This window comes from Martes martes (genome assembly GCF_963455335.1).
Source record: "Martes martes genome assembly, chromosome: 14".
Lineage (NCBI taxonomy): Eukaryota > Metazoa > Chordata > Mammalia > Carnivora > Mustelidae > Martes > Martes martes.
The window spans coordinates 29,150,593-29,169,887 of NC_137902.1; the positions used below are offsets into that span (position 1 = coordinate 29,150,593).

The window sequence follows — 19,295 nt, forward strand, 5'->3', positions numbered from 1 at the left end:
ATCGTACCCAAAACCATAAGATACCTAGGAATAAATCTAACCAAAGAGGCAAAGAATCTATACTCAGAAAACTATAAAGTACTCATGAAAGAAATTGAGGAAGACACAAAGAAATGGAAAAATATTCCATGCTCATGGATTGGAAGAACAAATATTGTGAAAATGTCTATGCTACCTAAAGCAATCTACACATTTAATGCAATCCCTATCAAAATCCCATCCATTTTTTTTTAAGAAATAGAACAAATAATCCTAAAATTTATATGGAACCAGAAAAGACCTCGAATAGCCAAAGGAATATTGAAAAAGAAAGCCAAAGTCGGTGGCATCACAATTCCAGACTTCAAGCTCTATTACAAAGCTGTCATCATCAAGACAGTATGGTACTGGCACAAAAACAGACCTATAGACCAATGGAACAGAATAGAGAGCCCAGAAATAGACCCTCAACTCTATGGTCAACTAATCTTCGACAAAGCAGGAAAGAATATCCAATGGAAAAAAGACAGCCTCTTCAACAAATGGTGCTGGGAAAATTGGACAGCCACATGCAGAAAAATGAAATTGGACTATTTCCTTACACCACACACGAAAATAGACTCAAAACGGATGAAGGACCTCAATGTGTGAAAGGAATCTATCAAAATCCTTGATCCTTGAGGAGAATGCAGGCAGCAACCTCTTTGACCTCAACCGCAGCAACTTCTTCTTAGGAACATTGCCAAAGGCAACAGAAGCAAGGGCAAAAATGAACTATTAGGATTTCATCAAGATCAAAAGCTTTTGCACAGCAAAGGAAACAGTTAACAAAACCAATGTGACGTTGGTATTTTTGAAGAGTCTGAGCCAGTTTTCTTTTTTTTTTTTTTAATTTTTTAAATTTTTAAATAAACATATAATGTATTATTAGCCCCAGGGGTACAGGTCTGTGAATCGCCAGGTTTATACACTTCACAGCACTCACCATAGCACATACCCTCCCCAATGTCCATAACCTAACCACCCTCTCCCGACCCCCCTCCCTCCAGTAACCCTCAGTTTGTTTTGTGAGATTAAGAGTCACTTATGGTTTGTCTCCCTCCCGATCCCATCTTGTTTCATTTATTCTTCTCCTACCCCCCAACCCCCCATTTTACATCTCCACTTCCTCATATCAGGGAGATCATATGATAGTTGTCTTTCTCTGATTGACTAATTTCGCTCAGCATAATACCCTCTAGTTCCATCCACGTCATTGCAAATGGCAAGAGTTCATTTCTTTTGATGGCTGCATAGTATTCCATTGTGTATCTATACCACATCTTCTTTATCCATTCATCTGTTGATGGACATCTAGGTTCTCTCCATAGTTTGGCTATTGTAGACATTGCTGCTATAAACATTCGGGTGCAAGTGCCCCTTCGGATCACTACGTTTGTATCTTTAGGGTAAATACCCAGTAGTGCAATTGCTGGGTCATAGGGTAGCTCTATTTTCAACTTTTTGAGGAACCTCCATGCTGTTTTCCAGAGTGGTTGCACCAGCTTGCAGTCCCACCAACAGTGTAGGAGGGTTCCCCTTTCTCTGCATCCTCGTGAGCATCTGTCATTTCCTGACTTGTTAATTTTAGCCATTCTGACTGGTGTGAGGTGGTATCTCATCGTGGTTTTGATTTGTATTTCTCTGATGCCAAGTGATGTGGAGCACTTTTTCATGTGTCTGTTGGCCATCTGGATGTCTTCTTTGCAGAAATGTCTGTTCATGTCCTCTGCCCATTTCTTGATTGGATTATTTGTTCTTTGGGTGTTGAGTTTGCTAAGCTCTTTATAGATTTTGGATACTAGCCCTTTATCTGGTATGTCATTTGCAAATATCTTCTCCCATTCTGTCAGTTGTCTTTTGGTTTTGTTAACTGTTTCCTTTGCTGTGCAAAAGCTTTTGATCTTGATGAAATCCCAATAGTTCATTTTTGCCCTTGCTTCCCTTGCCTTTGGCGATGTTCCTAGGAAGAAATTGCCGCGGCTGAGGTTGAAAAGGTTGCTACCTGTGTTCTCCTCAAGGATTTTCATGGATTCCTTTCTCACATGGAGGTCCTTCATCCATTTTGAGTCTATTTTCATGTGTGGTGTAAGGAAATGGTCTAGTTTCATTTTTCTGCATGTGGCTGTCCAATTTTCCCAACACCATTTGTTGAAGAGCCTGTCTTTTTTCTGTTGGACATTCTTTCCTGCTTTGTCGAAGATTAGTTGACCATAGAGTTGAGGGTCTATTTCTGGGCTCTCTATTCTGTTCCATTGATCTATGTGTCTGTTTTTGTGCCAGTACCATACTGTCTTGAAGATGACAGCTTTGTAATAGATCTTGAAGTCCGGAATTTTGATGCCACCAACTTTGGCTTTCTTTTTCAATATTCTTTTCTGAGTCAGTTTTCTTATAGAATGCACCTAAAACTGGATTTGTCTGATTGTTTCCTTATGGTTAGATTCTGTTTAAATACATTTGGCAAGACTGCTACATAGATTATGTATTGATCTCCTTTTTAGAACGCTCTCTGGGTTGTAGTATGGAGACAGGATTGAAGGGTGGTAAATGGGAAGGCTGCATTCTCAGTTTTTTGGGTGAATGATATGGTGGCCTGGATTACGGTAGAAGTGGTAGGGACTTGGATATGGTAGGTAGTGGAAGGGAAAATCTGGGAAAGGTTTAGAATGACTAGCTTTGATTGTGATGGATGACAGGGAAGAGCCTGGGGTAATTCCCACAGTTATTGGTAAATGACTATATAATTTATCAATTCAGAGACTATTTTAAAAATTTATTGGGATGGCTGATGAGTTTATTTTTTCACATGTATTATTTGAAATGCCTATGGATCATTCTAATAGAGATGATTGATATGTCCAGTATAGATGGAGTTTAGGAGATGAACCCTGGACTAGAGATTTAAATTTGGGACTAAAATTTTAGCTATAGGGGTACCTGGGTGGGTTAAGCCTCTGCCTTCAGCTCAGATCATGATCTCAGGGTCCTGGGATCGAGCCCTGCATCGGGCTCTCTGCTCAGCAGGGAGCCAGCTTCCCCCTCTCTCTCTGCCTGCCTCTCTGCCTACTTGTGATCTCTCTCTCTGTCAAATAAAAAAAAAAATCTTTAAAATATTAGCTATACATAGATAGGGGTAAAGCCATAGGGATGGGTCAGATTGCCTAGAGAGAGTATAAGGGTGAAGAGTGATGGGGTGATGAAGCATTCTTAGTTAAGATTTGGCCAGAGCCCCAGTGGTCTTTCCTTAGTTTCTTTCATTATTTTAAGTTCTGAGGTTGTTTCACTGATTTGGTCCTTAGTCATCAGCTAAACTCAGAATTGTTGGGCCTCATCACAGACTTCATTTGCCTCAACTAGACTAGAGAATCACTGGCACTGACCCCATACTCATAGTAAACCATATTTCATCCAAGTATCCTTGAGTAAGTGTGAGGCTGTATCCTCCAAAGGAGCCACATCCTACTTAAGATGGGACTACCAGGCCTTCCCCACTCTTACTTAATTCAGTCTTAGAATGTACTGAGGCACATTATGCAAATCAACCAAACTTAATAAAATAAAAATGATCATACATCAGCTGTGTATGTGCACATGTGTGTTTCTGCAATCTGGATTGCAGTTCTTAATGGAATGGTCCCAGACTGACCAACAGAAGAAAAAAGAAAGGAAACCCAAAGAATGTTCTCTCAACTCCATTTAATGCCTTGACTTGATCAAACTTGTGTGTTGTGTTTCTGCCTGTAGCTCTCAGCATATGGAGAAAAGATTCAGGACCCAATCATTCTTTCCCACTCTGCCAAGAAACCTTTCATACTTCCTCCACAGGTAGGACTCTAGGTCACCAATAATGCTAGAGTGTGTTTTATTGACACTTGTGGTATTTAATCATCAAAACCTTCTCATTCCCAACACACTTACAATCATATCGGATGAATATCTACAAAGTGGAAATTCTTATTTAATGAGCTCTAAAGAGGAGCTGAAGGAGACTGAGGCAATATAAGAGGAAAAGGGTAAGCTTCTTGCAAGGGAAGGGAATGCTGAGCCTGGTGGGGAAGACCGACTGTTCAGCTGTCAATACCAGTTACTTAAGAACTGACATTTTCCAGATCTCACTTCAGTGAAGGCAACACCTGATTTCACTTAAAAGTGCAGCATCTGCCCTGCTGCTTTCCCCTGACCAGCCCCCACACCTCACCAGCCAGAGCCATGATGACTAAAAGAAGGGAGGATTCAATTAACTGGTGAATGGAGATTGGGATGAGTGGGAACCTCTTGAGAGTTCTGATCTGTTTGTGTGGCTGAATTAGGAGGTTTCTCCCACACACTAACACACATTAATAATATAGTCAAGCACCAAGAAGCAGTAGGGAGACCTGACACAATCATTTAAACATAATGTTGCATTTTGTTTGGGTGGGTGGTGGTGATACTGGTTTCATAGCTGTAGCTCTCTAGCTTCTGTTTTCTTGAATCACTAGCATTGGGGAGCAGATAGGAATATGTGGAGCAGATAGGAATTCTTCTCTTAAATATTACATTATCTCTTAAATATCTCACCAAGGAGAACTGTAAAAGTTGGTCAGGAAAATAATGTTCTTTTATATTATTTTCTATTCTGGTTTTTAATGTCTTCTCTGTCTTCACTATTTTTGGATGTGTATACACATATGCACATATGTACATACACACACATATGGTGAAAGCAGAGAAGAAATTAAGGACAAAATAGGTGCATGTATGGATGGATGGATGGTTGGATGGATGGATATACAGATGTAAAAAAAATTAAGATATATGTGTACATATATATGTATATATATGTTTACCCAAAAGATGATTAAAATTTCCTGATGTTAGTTTTTTTTTTTTTAAAGATTTTATTTATTTATTTGACAGACAGAGATCACAAGTAGGCAGAGAGAGAGGAGGAAGCAGGCCCCCTGCTGAGCAGAGAGCCCGATGCGGGGCTCGATCCCAGGACCCTGAGATCATGACCTGAGCCGAAGGCAGAGGCTTTAACCCACTGAGCCACCCAGGTGCCCCCTGATGTTAGTTTTAATCTAAAAGATTTCCATTAAGGCTGGAATAAGACAGAAGGCTCAGAACTGCAGCCAAGGCAGAAAACTTTAAAAGCACATAAATATTTATTTAGTGATTTTTTTAAAACAGAAGTATTATATTTATTGTTTTGCAATATATTTTTCATCTAACAATGTTAATATTTTCCTATGTCAAAAAAAATTTTTCTGTAGTGCATTTATTAAATCTGTCCTATGGATTTATTTATTCATTTCTCCTATTATTGGAAATTGAGCCAGTCTTTCACTCTCCCACTTTATCTCTCTCTCTCTCTCCCATTAAACACAGCTGTGATGAACATTTTTTTTTAAAGATTTTATTTATTTATTTGACAGACAGAGATCACAAGTAGGCAGAGAGGCAGACAGAGAAAGAGGAAGGGAAGCAGGCTCCCCGCTGAGCAGAGAGCCTGATGTGGGGCTTGATCCCAGGACCCTGGGATCATGAACTGAGCCAAAGGCAGAGGCTTTAACCCACTGAGCCACCCAGGCACCCCTGTGATGAACATTCTTACGCATTTGGAATTCAGTTCTGTAAATTCTTCAGAGAAAGTATATAGAAGTGGAGTTTTTTAGTCAAAGGGTATATGCATTTTTAAAGCTTTTGATACATATTGCCAAAATATCTTTTTCCAGAAGAGGTGTGAAAGTCTTATGAGGACTATCTGATTTGAAATTTCCATAAACAAATTGGAATTTAGAGCAGGAGATTACAGATTGCAAGGGATGTCATTACTATATATTCTAAAAGTGCCAGAACCAGAGTATTTGGGATAATTGTCCTTGAACATTGTGCAAGAGTAAGTCCTCTCTACTCCTGTGGATTGGTTCATAGGAAGAGAGCTAATATAAGAATTGGGCCTCTTATTGTCTATTAATGGGGTATTGATGGATGCAAAAGTAGTTTTGGTATCTAAATGAGCCCACAGGTTCTGAGTTGCAGAATACTAAAAGCCTAGAGTCTCATTTTTTAAAAAAAATCCAAGAAAATAATAAGGAAGTAATATTATAGTAGAAAAAGAATAAAACCGTAAAGGAATAGATTCTTGCCGTGTCTGCTGATTTTAATACTTCTCACATACAGAACAGCCTTGACTCTGGGTGAAGGTTCATATACCTCTGGCTAGGATCTCAGGAACAGGCCACCAAAAGTAAGCTTTTAAATAGAGAGCAGCAAAGTAGAAGGGCCCTCACAAGAAGAGGGAATAGATTTTCCTTAATCAGTTATAATTCTTTGCTGTTCTCATTAGCTTACTGCAGGCTAATGGAAGGACTGTCCTTGCAGTTTTCATTTTTCTTAGAAACCTCTGGTGTCTGATAAATTTCTATTCAGAGTTCCAACTTCCCAGCAGTTAATTCTCATTCTCAATGCTTTTTGCAAGTGATATTTTTGCCTCAAGAATTTATACATGGAAGGTTACTTTCTGTAGCCATGTCCAAAGTATGGAAACTTTCTCCTTATTTTCCATACTCATTCTTGATTTACTAATCAAATCAAATCAATCAGTAATAGACATCCAATTCACATTAGGCACAATTCTAGGACTCCATTCATTACCTGACCTTCATAATGTTCATTCTAATATGAGGGCCATATTGACACTTTGATTCTCCAGGTATCACTCTCCACTCAGACCCTATACTAAATATTCCTCAAAATGTCTGGGTGTTTTCTTTTCTTCCATGTATGGTCATCTGAATGACTATAGGTACTTTTGTGGGGGAAGGAGAATCATTATATGATGCTGTAGTGTTCCGCCAAAAGATCTGAACATATTTTTAGTCAACAGGTTCTGGATTGACTCAGGACCAAGAGCTAGTAAGGGAATAGGAACTTTCCATTGGTGCAATCATCCTCAACTTTCTGCTCATCCATTTTTGTCTTTTTGTAGTTGTAGATATTAAGTAACTACCAAAATTGACTCAGGACCAAAACTAGTAAAGGATTAGGAAATTTTCACAGGGCAGTCATCCTCAACTTCCTACTCATCCGTTTTTGTCTTTTTGTGTTTGTAAGATATTAAGTAACACTCCTGTTGGCTACCCATCTTTTTGCCCTTAGGGATGTCATGCTTTATTAACCATCTTCACAATTCCCTGCTGGTTTGACCCTCTTGGCTGCCCCTCTTACCTTGCTTCCTGTTATCATAATTGTAGCCTTTTGGCTTCATATAGTTAAGTACCACCACCTGGGCTCTATTGTTTTGGTCCCCATCATCCCATCCTTATGGTTATTGAGAAGTCCAAATCTGACCTGTTGCTAAGAGCCACCACTGAACTTATTGGTGATGCTGTGCCCCTCTCATCAGCACATTTCTTTTTTCTTTTTTTTTTTTTCACCAGCACATTACTTATGGCCTTGGTGCAATGGTGTCCTTTGACTTCTCTGATGGGCCCTAATCCTCTGGTGGGTCTTCTGACCTTATTAATATATCCATTCTAGCATGGGCACTTCCCTCAGTCTCTTTTATTCCTTCCTCTACTATCTGCTAGGGCAACTTAGGCATTTCTACTCTAAATGTCATCCTAGCAGTGAGTTTACCCAGTCGCCTGGCATCCTTGCCAGGGTATTAAATCCCATGTCCTAAGAAAACACCAAGTCAAAGATTCCTTGATTATCCAGTCTGATAGCCTGGCCCTCTTGGTTGGACATCTTCAAAATTTGATCCCAGGAGTATATCCCTAGCTCCTGTTTATACACACTAGCTGATTCTCCCAAATCCTTAACTGCATATTCTCTTCATTTCCTTAACCAGTAATGCTGGGCTTTAGTTCTAGTAATGAGGCTGGAAGTGAGTAGAGAAGATGGGGCAGGTTCTGAGGAGGAAAATTGCAGGGAGAGGTTTCTGCAGTGTTTTGCAATACAGGGCAAGTGCAACCTCTTACTTGGGAAGAGTGGGCCACCTTATAAGTTCTGGGGCCTCGGGGACATCTTCAGCTCCAACATCTGGGGCATCAGTCCAGATGTCCCTAACCCATACTTCAGGGTACTGGGTTTTTCCACCCAGAGACCTGATGTTATGATAACAGATCTGTCTTGATTAAGCTTCAAACGTCTCTGAAGCCCTGTAACTATCAGCTCTTCAGTTTTCTACTTAGCTGTGTCTGCTCTTCCACCACAAAATAATAAGGGTGCTTTATAAACTACCGGTAAAATCCTTTGGCTCTCACACTTAGCCATTAGTTATTTGTTAAGGGCCCTCGATTTCTCATTATTTTTCTTCAGAGCCTGAATGCTGTTTTGCAGTAATCTGCAACTCTGCTATCCTTGTAGATGTCTTCCCTAGACCCATTTCTTTTGCAGCTGCATCTCTGTACCTGGCTCCCGTCTCATGTCACTATCAGTGAAATCTTTAGCATCCACATCCCACTCTCAAGATGGTATTTTTTTCCCACAGGATGGTGAGTGAGCCAGTCCCAAATCTCCATCTTACTTGGGCCACTTTCATTCTCATTTTCAGGAGTTTGAGTATGTCAAGAAGGAGACACAAAGATAGGACTATCTATGCCAGAAATTGTGGGCAGGGGAGTTGTCAAAGGAAAGAAAGACTTCAGATTTGTCCAACATCTATAGAGAGAAGAAAGGAAAATTATGATAGAAGGAATCTTAGACTACAGCATGGTTCCAAAAAAGGTTCTGGGAAGGGTGATGGGAAGTCCTCAAACCAAATTTGCAACTTGCAAAAAAAAAAAAAAAAGTCCTGCAACTTGCCGGAATGGGCATGCCTCAGTACTCTGCCCACCATTTTTAGTCACTGGGAAGAACAGCTCATGGAAAATAAAACGCAGCATGAACATATCTGTGAATGCGGAAGGACAGCAGCTAGAACAGATAATCAGTTACACTTCCTGTGGCAGGATTTCAGAGTGGCATATTTCCTGGCACACATATACACACTCACAGAGTCACTGCTTAAGATCAATGTATCTTCATGTTTAGTATTAGCAGATGAGGGGCTATATCCAGAGAAAGGGGATCCTGGCATTTCAAATTCGAAATACACAGACACACATGTAGTACACATAGGAATTAGATGTTACCATACCATTAGTAGTATAATTTTTTTTATTTAAAGTGGGTTTGTACAACCTTTTATGGGCCAGTCTAACATAGGACCCCCATTTGTGGTTTTGTTTCTATGTGAAAATATGTGCCAAATTTCCCACAGCTGACTGATAAGTGGGTCTTTGGAACACAACAAAATTACAAACTAAAAACTTTGGACTTCTGGGCACTTGAAATATAAACCACCAGGTGTGTGCACTATCATTATTTCAGTGGCTTCGGCAAAGGGACTTGTCTATCCATGCTGTTTCTGAACAAAGACTCTTCACACTTAGCGACAGCATTTGATCTTCATGTCCAAAAGAAAAATAATACAATATAAAAGTGTGGCTTTTGTATGTGACCAACATTACTAGTTCATATGTTTCTGCCTCATTATTTTGTTCCTTGTTGATAATCTGCTTGTTGTATCCAAGTCACTATATCACAGCCTATAAATTCCTTGAAGGCAAGGACCATGTCTCATCATTGAAACTCAATACACTCAATACCCAAGTGACTAAATCAGTGCCAACAAGTACTTGGTGACCTTTTTCCTTAACCCTCTCCCTCCTTCCCTGGATCAGATCTTTATTGTTCCCCATTAGAATCACAGTCTTTGGAGGGATGCCCCATATGTCTGCATAATCATTTCTCTTCCCTGAATTATTTAGCATCCCCACCCCTCCCTCGTGGGAGAGCCCTAGAGCCAACATTGTTTTAAGTCAAGTAAGAAGTGTTGTACTTCTTACAGCCATATAGTAAGATTTATCACTGGCTCAATGGGATCTTTACCAAAAAACTGGCTAGTATGTCATCATGGCATCTTAAGAAATTTCTTCCTAAAAAAATATTTTTCATGACTAAAGAAGCCAATTTTCACAATGTTCCTAACCAGATATCACAACTGCTACCTCCACGTCTACTCCACCAGACAACAAGACATATTTAGAGGCTCGAAGATACATATATGGAAGTAAGATTTTTTTTTATGGTTATTGACATGTTCTGGAAGAGAGGTTGGACTATGGATGTTAATGTGATGGTATGATCTCTTCAGAATTCTTCCCAATCTTTCAGTGGTCTCCTACATTTCTTCAATTCAAATATGCTTTATATTTTTCAAGAAAATTGAAACCCATTTTCTTGTTTGACTTTTAAAATAGCCTTGGGAAGTAGGCAAGACCAGTATTATTACTGATACCTGAAAAATAAGGAATTTGAAGTACCATAGTGTTAAATGATGTGACCAGTGATTAGAAAACAGAGATCAAGGTGGACCATAATCTTTAGGAAATGAAATACAACAAACAATAAATATGTATTTACAGCTAGATTCAAGAACACAAGTAAGATTGAGGCATCAGAGAGTTTAGAATCTGTGAAGTAGTCCTCAATCTTTTCCAGTATAAAACCATTTTCATTGAAACAAATAAAAATCTTTTTTATTATAGTTGTAAATCAACAAGGTTATAAATCAAATAGTGCAGAGTTGGTTATGATAAGAAGCAATAGTCTCCTTCTCCTTACCTTTCTGCCACCACCTATCTTAGCCCCTCTCTAGAGGCAAACTTTTTCATGAAAACAACTATGTTAAAACTTTTTTATTTTTAGTATTTTTATTTGGAGAAAAACAAACTATGCAAAAAGTGTATAGAGAATAATGAAATAAGTACCATCTACACACCAATAACTAACTTTATTAAGACTGAGAAGTTTTGGGGGGAGGAGTCAAGATGGCGGAGAAGTAGCAGGCTGAGACGACATCAGGTAGCAGGAGATCAGCTAGACAGCTTACCTAACCATTGTGAACACCTACAAATCCAACGGGAAATCGAAGAGAAGAAGAGCAACAATTCTAGAAACAGAAAATCGATCACTTTCTGAAAGGTAGGACCTGCGGAGAAGTGAATCCAAAGCAACGGGAAGATAGACCGCGGGGGAGGGGCCGGCTCCCGGCAAGCAGCGGAGCAACGGAGCACAAAATCGGGACTTTTAAAAGTCTGCTCCACGGAGGGACATCGCTCCAGAGGCTAAACCGGGGTGGAAACCCAGGCGGGGTCAGCGTAATCCCAGGTCCCGCGGGGTCACAGAAGGACCGGGGGCATCTGAGTGCCGCAGAGCTCACAGGTATTAGAGCGGGGAAGCCGGCTACAGCGACAAAGCCAAGGAGTGAGCTCTCAGCCCGGGGTTACCTTGTGCCGGTTGCAGGCTGGGTGGGATCGGAGCACAGCCGGAGGCCACGGAAACGGAAGCGACCAGGCGCATTTCTCCAAGTGCCAGCAATTGACCGCTTTCCTACCGGCGCGATAGCAGGCCAGGGAGGCGGGGCGGTTGGGCGCTTTTCTCTGAGGGCGCACTGAGGAGCGGAACCCCAAGCTCTTGGCTCCTCTGGGCCGAGAGACTGGGAGGCCGCCATCTTCATTCCCGTCCTCCGGAACTCTACAGAAAGCGCTCAGGGAACAAAAGCTCCCGAAAGCAAACCCGAGGGGATTACTTAGCCCGGCCCCTGGCAAGGGCGGTGCAATTCCGCCCGCGGCAAAGACACTTGAGAATCCCTACAACAGGCCCCTCCCCCAGAAGATCAACAAGAAACCCAGCCAAAACCAACTTCAGTCACCAAGAACAGCAGAATTCCACAGGAGGAGAAAGCAAATCTTATCTGGACAAAATGACAAGGCGGAAAAACTCACCTCAAAAAAAAGAACAAGAGGCAGTACCGAAGGCTGGAGACCTAATCAACACGGACATTGGTAACATGACAGATCTAGAGTTCAGAATGACAATTCTCAAGGTTCTAGCCGGGCTCGAAAAAGGCGTAGAAGATATTAGAGAAACCCTCTCCGGAGAGATAAAAGCCCTTTCTGGAGAAATAAAAGAACTAAAATCTAACCAAGTTGAAATTAAAAAAGCTATTAATGAGGTGCAATCAAAAATGGAAGCTCTCACTGCTAGGATAAATGAGGCAGAAGAAAGAATTAGTGACATAGAAGACCAAATGGCAGAGAATAAAGAAGCTGAGCAAAAGAGAGACAAACAAATACTGGACCACGAGGAGAGAATTCGAGAGATAAGCGACACCATAAGATGACACAACATTAGAATAATTGGGATTCCAGAAGAAGAAGAAAGAGAGAGGGGAGCAGAAGGTATATTGGAGACAATTATTGGAGAGAATTTCCCTAATATGGCAAAGGGAACAAACATCAAAATCCAGGAGATGCTAAGAACGCCCCTCAAAATCAATAAAAATAGGTCCATACCTCGTCACCTGATAGTAAAATTTACAAGTCTTAGCGACAAAGAGAAAATCCTGAAAGCAGCCCGGGAAAAGAAGTCTGTAACATACAAGGGTAAAAACATTAGATTGGCAGCGGACCTATCCACAGAGACCTGGCAGGCCAGAAAGAACTGGCATGATATATTCAGAGCACTAAATGAGAAAAACATGCAGCCAAGAATACTATATCCGGCTAGGCTATCATTGAAAATAGAAGGAGAGATAAAGAGCTTCCAGGACAAACAAAAGCTGAAAGAATTTGCAAACACCAAACCAGCTCTACAGGAAATACTGAAAGGGGTCCTCTAAGCAAAGAGAGACCCTAAAAGTAGTAGATCAGAAAGAAACAGAGACAATATACAGTACCAGTCACCTTACAGGCAATACAATACAATACTAAATTCATATCTCTCAATAGTTACCCTGAATGTTAATGGGCTAAATGCCCCAATCAAAAGACACAGGGTATCAGAATGGATAAAAAACCAAAACCCATCAATATGCTGCCTACAAGAAACTCATTTTAGACCCGAAGACACCTCCAGATTTAAAGTGAGGGGGTGGAAAACAATGTACCATGCTAATGGACATCAGAAGAAAGCTGGGGTGGCAATCCTTAGATCAGATCAATTAGATTTTTAGCCAAAGACTATAATAAGAGATGACGGAGGACACTGTATCATACTCAAAGGGTCTGTCCAACAAGAAGACCTAACAATCTTAAATATCTATGCCCCTAACATAGGAGCAGCCAACTATATAAACCAATTAATAACAAAATCAAAGAAATACATCGACAGTAATACAATAATAGCAGGGGACTTTAACACTCCCCTCACTGAAATGGACAGATCATCTAAGCAAAAGATCAACAAGGAAATAAAGGCCTTAAATGACACACTGGACCAGATGGACATCACAGATATATTCAGAACATTCCATCCCAAAGCAACAGAATATACATTCTTCTCTAGTGCACATGGAACATTCTCCAGAATAGACCACATCCTGGGTCATAAATCAGGTCTCAATCGGTACCAAAAGATTGAAATCATTCCCTGCATATTTTCCAACCACAATGCTCTGAAGCTAGAACTCAATCACAAGAGGAAATTTGGAAAGAACGCAAATACATGGAGACTAAACAGCATCCTTCTAAAAAATGAATGGGTCAACCAGGAAATTAAAGAAGAATTGAAAAAATTCATGGAAACAAATGATAATGAAAACACAACGGTTCAAAATCTGTGGGACACAACAAAGGCAGTCCTGAGAGGAAAATATATAGCGGTGCAAGCCTTTCTCAAGAAACAAGAAAGGTCTCAAATACACAACCTAACCCTACACCTAAAGGAGCTGGAGAGAGAACAACAAAGAAAGCCTAAACCCAGCAGGAGAAGAGAAATCATAAAGATCAGAGCAGAAATCAATGAGATAGAAACTAAAAAAACAATAGAGCCAATCAACAAAACTAGGAGCTGGTTCTTTGAAAGAATTAATAAGATTGACAACCCCCTGGCCAGACTTATCAAAAAGAAAAGAGAAAGGACGCAAATAAATAAAATCATGAATGAAAGAGGAGAGATCACAACCAACACCAAAGAAATAAAAACAATTATAAGAACATACTACGAGCAACTCTACGCCAACAAATTTGACAATCTGGAAGAAATGGACGCATTTCTAGAGACATATAAACTACCACAACTGAACCAGGAAGAAATAGTTAACCTGAACAGACCCATAACCAGTAAGGAGATTGAAACAGTCATCAAAAATCTCCAAACAAACAAAAGTCCAGGACCAGACGGCTTCCCAGGGGAGTTCTACCAAACATTTAAAGAAGAATTAATTCCTATTCTCCTGAAACTGTTCCAAAAAATAGAAATGGAAGGAAAACTTCCAAACTCATTCTATGAGGCCAGCATCACCTTGATCCCCCAAACCAGACAAGGATCCCACCAAAAAAGAGAATTACAGGCCAATATCCTTGATGAACACAGATGCGAAAATTCTCACCAAAATACTGGCCAATAGGATCCAACAGTACATTAAAAGGATTATTCACCACGACCAAGTGGGATTCATTCCAGGGCTGCAAGGTTGGTTCAACATCCGCAAATCCATCAATGTGATACAATACATTAATAAAAGAAAGAGTAAGAACCATATGATACTCTCAATAGATGCCGAAAAAGCATTTGACAAAGTGCAGCATCCCTTCCTGATTAAAACTCTTCAAAGTGTAGGGATAGAAGGCACATACCTCAATATTATCAAAGCCATCTATGAAAAACCCACCGCAAATATCATTCTCAATGGAGAAAAACTGAAAGCTTTTCCGCTAAGGTCAGGAACACGGCAGGGATGTCCGTTATCACCACTGCTGTTCAACATAGTACTAGAAGTCCTAGCCTCAGCAATCAGACAACAAAAAGAAATTAAAGGCATCCAAATCGGCAAAGAAGAAGTCAAACTATCACTCTTTGCAGATGATATGATACTATATGTGGAAAACCCAAAAGGCTCCACTCCAAAGCTGCTAGAACTTGTACAGGAATTCAGTAAAGCATCAGGATATAAAGTCAATGCACAGAAATCAGTCGCATTTCTTTACACTAACAACAAGACAGAAGAAAGAGAAATTGAGGAGTCAGTCCCATTTACAATCACACCCAAAACCATAAGATACCTAGGAATAAACCTAACGAAAGAGGCAAAGAATCTATACTCAGAAAACTATAAAGTCCTCATGAAAGAAATTGAGGAAGACACAAAGAAATGGAAAAATATTCCATGCTCATGGATTGGAAGAACAAATATTATGAAAATGTCTATGCTACCTAAAGCAATCTACACATTTAATGCAATCCCTATCAAAATCCCATCCATTTTTTTTTAAGAAATAGAACAAATAATCCTAAAATTCATATGGAACCAGAAAAGACCTCGAATAGCCAAAGGAATATTGAAAAAGAAAGCCAAAGTCGGTGGCATCACAATTCCGGACTTCAAGCTCTATTACAAAGCTGTCATCATCAAGGCAGTATGGTACTGGCACAAAAACAGACCTATAGATCAATGAAACAGAAGAGAGAGCCCAGAAATAGACCCTCAACTCTATGGTCAACTAATCTTCGACAAAGCAGGAAAGAATATCCAATGGAAAAAAGACAGCCTCTTCAACAAATGGTGCTGGGAAAATTGGACAGCCACATGCAGAAAAATGAAATTGGACTATTTCCTTACACCACACACGAAAATAGACTCAAAACAGATGAAGGACCTCAATGTGCGAAAGGAATCTATCAAAATCCTTGATCCTTGAGGAGAATGCAGGCAGCAACCTCTTTGACCTCAACCGCAGCAACTTCTTCCTAGGAACATCGCCAAAGGCAAGGGAAGCAAGGGCAAAAATGAACTATTGGGATTTCATCAAGATCAAAAGCTTTTGCACAGCAAAGGAAACAGTTAACAAAACCAAAAGACAACTGACAGAATGGGAGAAGATATTTGCAAACGACATATCAGGTGAAGGGCTAGTATCCAAAATCTATAAAGAGCTTATCAAACTCAATACCCAGAGAACAAATAATCCAATCAAGAAATGGGCAGAGGACATGAACAGACATTTCTGCAAAGAAGACATCCAGATGGCCAACAGACACATGATAAAGTGCTCCACATCACTCGGCATCAGGGAAATACAAATCAAAACCACGATGAGATACCACCTCACACCAGTCAGAATGGCTAAAATTAACAAGTCAAGAAATGGCAGATGCTGGCGAGGATGTGGAGAGAGGGGAACCCTCCTACACTGCTGGTGGGAATGCAAGCTGGTGCAACCACTCTGGAAAACAGTGTGGAGGTTCCTCAAAAAACTGAAACTAGAGCTACCCTATGACCCAGCAATTGCACTACTGGGTATATATCCTAAAGATACAAACGTGGTGCTCCAAACGGGCACATGCACCCGAATGTTTATAGCAGCAATGTCCACAATAGCCAAACTGTGGAAAGAGCCTAGATGTCCATCAACAGATGAATGGATAAAGAAGATGTGGTATAGATACACAATGGAATACTATGCAGCCATCAAAAGAAATGAACTCTTGCCATTTGCGACGACGTGGATGGAACTAGAGGGTATCATGCTTAGCGAAATAAGTCAATCGGAGAAAGACAACTATCATGTGATCTCTTTGATATGAGGAAGTGGAGATGCAATGCGGGGGGTTTGGGGGAGCTAGGAAAAGAAAAAATGAAAAGATGGGATTGGGAGGGAGACAAACCATAAAAGACTCAATCTCAAAAAACAGACTGAGGGTTGCGGGGGGGAGGGGTTCGGGAGAGGGTGGTGGGGATATGGACATTGGGGAGGGTATGTGCTATGATGAGTGCTGTGAAATGTGTAAACCTGGCGATTCACAGACCTGTACCCCTGGGGATAAAAATACATTATATGTTTATTAAAATTAAATAAATAAATAAATAAAAATAAAAAATAAAAAAAGACTGAGAAGTTTTTGCATATGGACATATTTGTTTCAGATCTTTTCTCTATTTTTATTTTTTTAAAGATTTTATTTATTTATTTGACAGAGAGAGAGAGAGACAGAGACAGTACAAGCAGGGGGAGTGGTAAGCAGAGGCAGAGGGAGAGGGAGAAGCAGACTCCCCATGAACTAGGAGCCTGATGCATGGCTTAATCCCAGGACCCCCAAGATCATGACCTGAGATGAAGGTAGACACTTAAGCAACCACGTGTCCCATCTTTCTATTTTTTTTTTCAAAGAAAACATCTCAGATATAGTTAAATTCACCTGAGTGTTCCTTTCCAAATCCACTGCCCTTCATCTCAATACATAGGTAACCACTAAGCACTGAATTTTTTTACTTACATTTGTCCTTATTTTTATTTTATTTATACCATATACGTAATACACGTAGATGTATATACACAGAATATTGTCTACACATACTGTGTATTTCTATTATGACTATGTGATATTGTTTGTATATTTTGACAACTATATATCATTCTGCAACATTTTTAATTCTGTTTTTCAGATTTATCTCTTCTAATACATGTAGATCTAGTTAATTATCTTTTAATTATCAATTCTCACTGATGGACATTTAAGATGTTTCTAATTTATTGTTACTGTAAACAACATAGAAGTCAGTCTTTCACCATTAAGTATGACATTTGTAGGGGATTTTATGAAGCCATTCTATGGAGGTATGAATGACATGCAAAAAGCTGTAGATACTTAATGTGTTCAACTTACGTGTTTTGAGATAAGTATATACTCATGAAACCATCATCACTATCAGTGCCATAATCTTCTTTATTATCTCAAGAAGGTTTTCCCATCCCCTTTGTTTTGGGGGGTTTTTGTTTGTTTGTCTTTCAGTGGTAAGAACACTTAACATAAGATCTCCCCTCTTAGCAAAATTTTAAGTATACTATATTGTTAGTAAGTGTCCCTTGTTATACAGTAGATCTCCAGAACTCATTTATTTTGCATAACTGAAACTTTGTGCTCTTTGACCAACTTTCTGTATTTATTTCCTATTATAATCCCTGGCAGATATCATTACACTCTCTGTCTCTGTTTGAATATTTTAGATTGCACATAAGTGAGATAGTGTAGTAATTGTCTTTCTGTATCTGGTCTATTTCATTTAGCATAATGTCATCCAGGTTCATCTATTCTAGCAACCTAAATATCTATCAATGGTTGAATGTATAAAGAAAATGTAGTATATGGACCTACAGCCACCCAGAGAAGATGGCCACCCCAGCAGTTTCTGGGTTCTCCCAACAGTTGTGTTGCTTTAGTACATCTGTGGTCAGGTTGTTTGCCAAGAACATGAGGCCACCTGTTCAGGTATATGGTATCGAAGGTTGCTATGCCACTGCTCTTTATTCTGCTGAATCTAAACAGATGGAACGAGTAGAAAAGGAATTGTTGAGAGTAGCACAAATACTGAAAGAACCCAAAATGCCTGCTTCCCTTATGAATCCTTGTGTAAAGCATACAGTGAAAGTGAAAAGACTAAATGACATGACAGCAAAAGAGAGGTTCTCTCCCCTCATGTCCAGCCTGATCAGTTTGCTTGCTGAAAATGGTTGCTTGAACAATATCCCTGGAGTCATTTTTGCCTTTTCAACTGTGCTGAGCATCCACTGTGGAGAAGTACCTTGCACAGTAACCACTGCATCTCCTTTAGATGAAGCCATTCTTTGAATTAAAAACAGTCCTGAAGAGCTTTCTATGTAAAGGCCAAGTATCGAAATTGGAAGTTAAGATTGATCCATCAAGCATGGGTGCAATGATTGTCCGTATTGGAGAGAAATATGCTGATAGGTCTGTGAAAACCAAGATTCAGAAGCTGAGAAGGGCTATGGAGGAGATTTTCTGAAGGTGTTGATTTTCTGTCAGTGAAAACTCCTAAACTTGGAGCTATGATAAATGTTTCCTGAACAACAGCAAAAAAAGAAAATGTGGTGTATACATACAATGAAATATTATTCAGCCTTACAATGGCAGAATTTCCTTCCTTTTAAAGGATGAATAATATTCTATTATATCTGTATACCACATTTACTTTGTCCATTTAACTGCTGATGGATATTTAGGTTTGTTTCCAGATCTAGGCTATTGTCCATAATGCTGCAATGAAGGTGGGAGTGCAGATATCTCTTTAAGATCCAGATTTCAATTCCTCTGGCTATATGTCCAAAAGAGAGATTGCTAGATCAATGATAATTCTATTTTTAGTTTTTTTAAGATTTTACTTATTTATGACAGAGAGATGGAGAGCACAAGTAGGCAGAGCAGTAGGCAGAGCAGCAGGC

The 19,295-nt window shown here is 39.8% G+C and overlaps 1 protein-coding gene and 1 pseudogene across 4 annotated transcripts in view; both read left to right on the forward strand.

Moving 5' to 3' along the window:
• Positions 1 to 19,295, forward strand: part of HPSE2 (heparanase 2 (inactive)) — a gene marked incomplete at both ends in the record, with an annotated part of 697,942 nt that overhangs the window by 391,670 nt on the left and 286,977 nt on the right. The gene's annotated exons all lie outside the window — the stretch shown is intronic.
• Positions 18,211 to 18,859, forward strand: LOC308355212 (ATP synthase subunit O, mitochondrial-like; annotated as a pseudogene). The gene has a single exon. The product of its transcript is annotated as an ATP synthase subunit O, mitochondrial-like (transcript).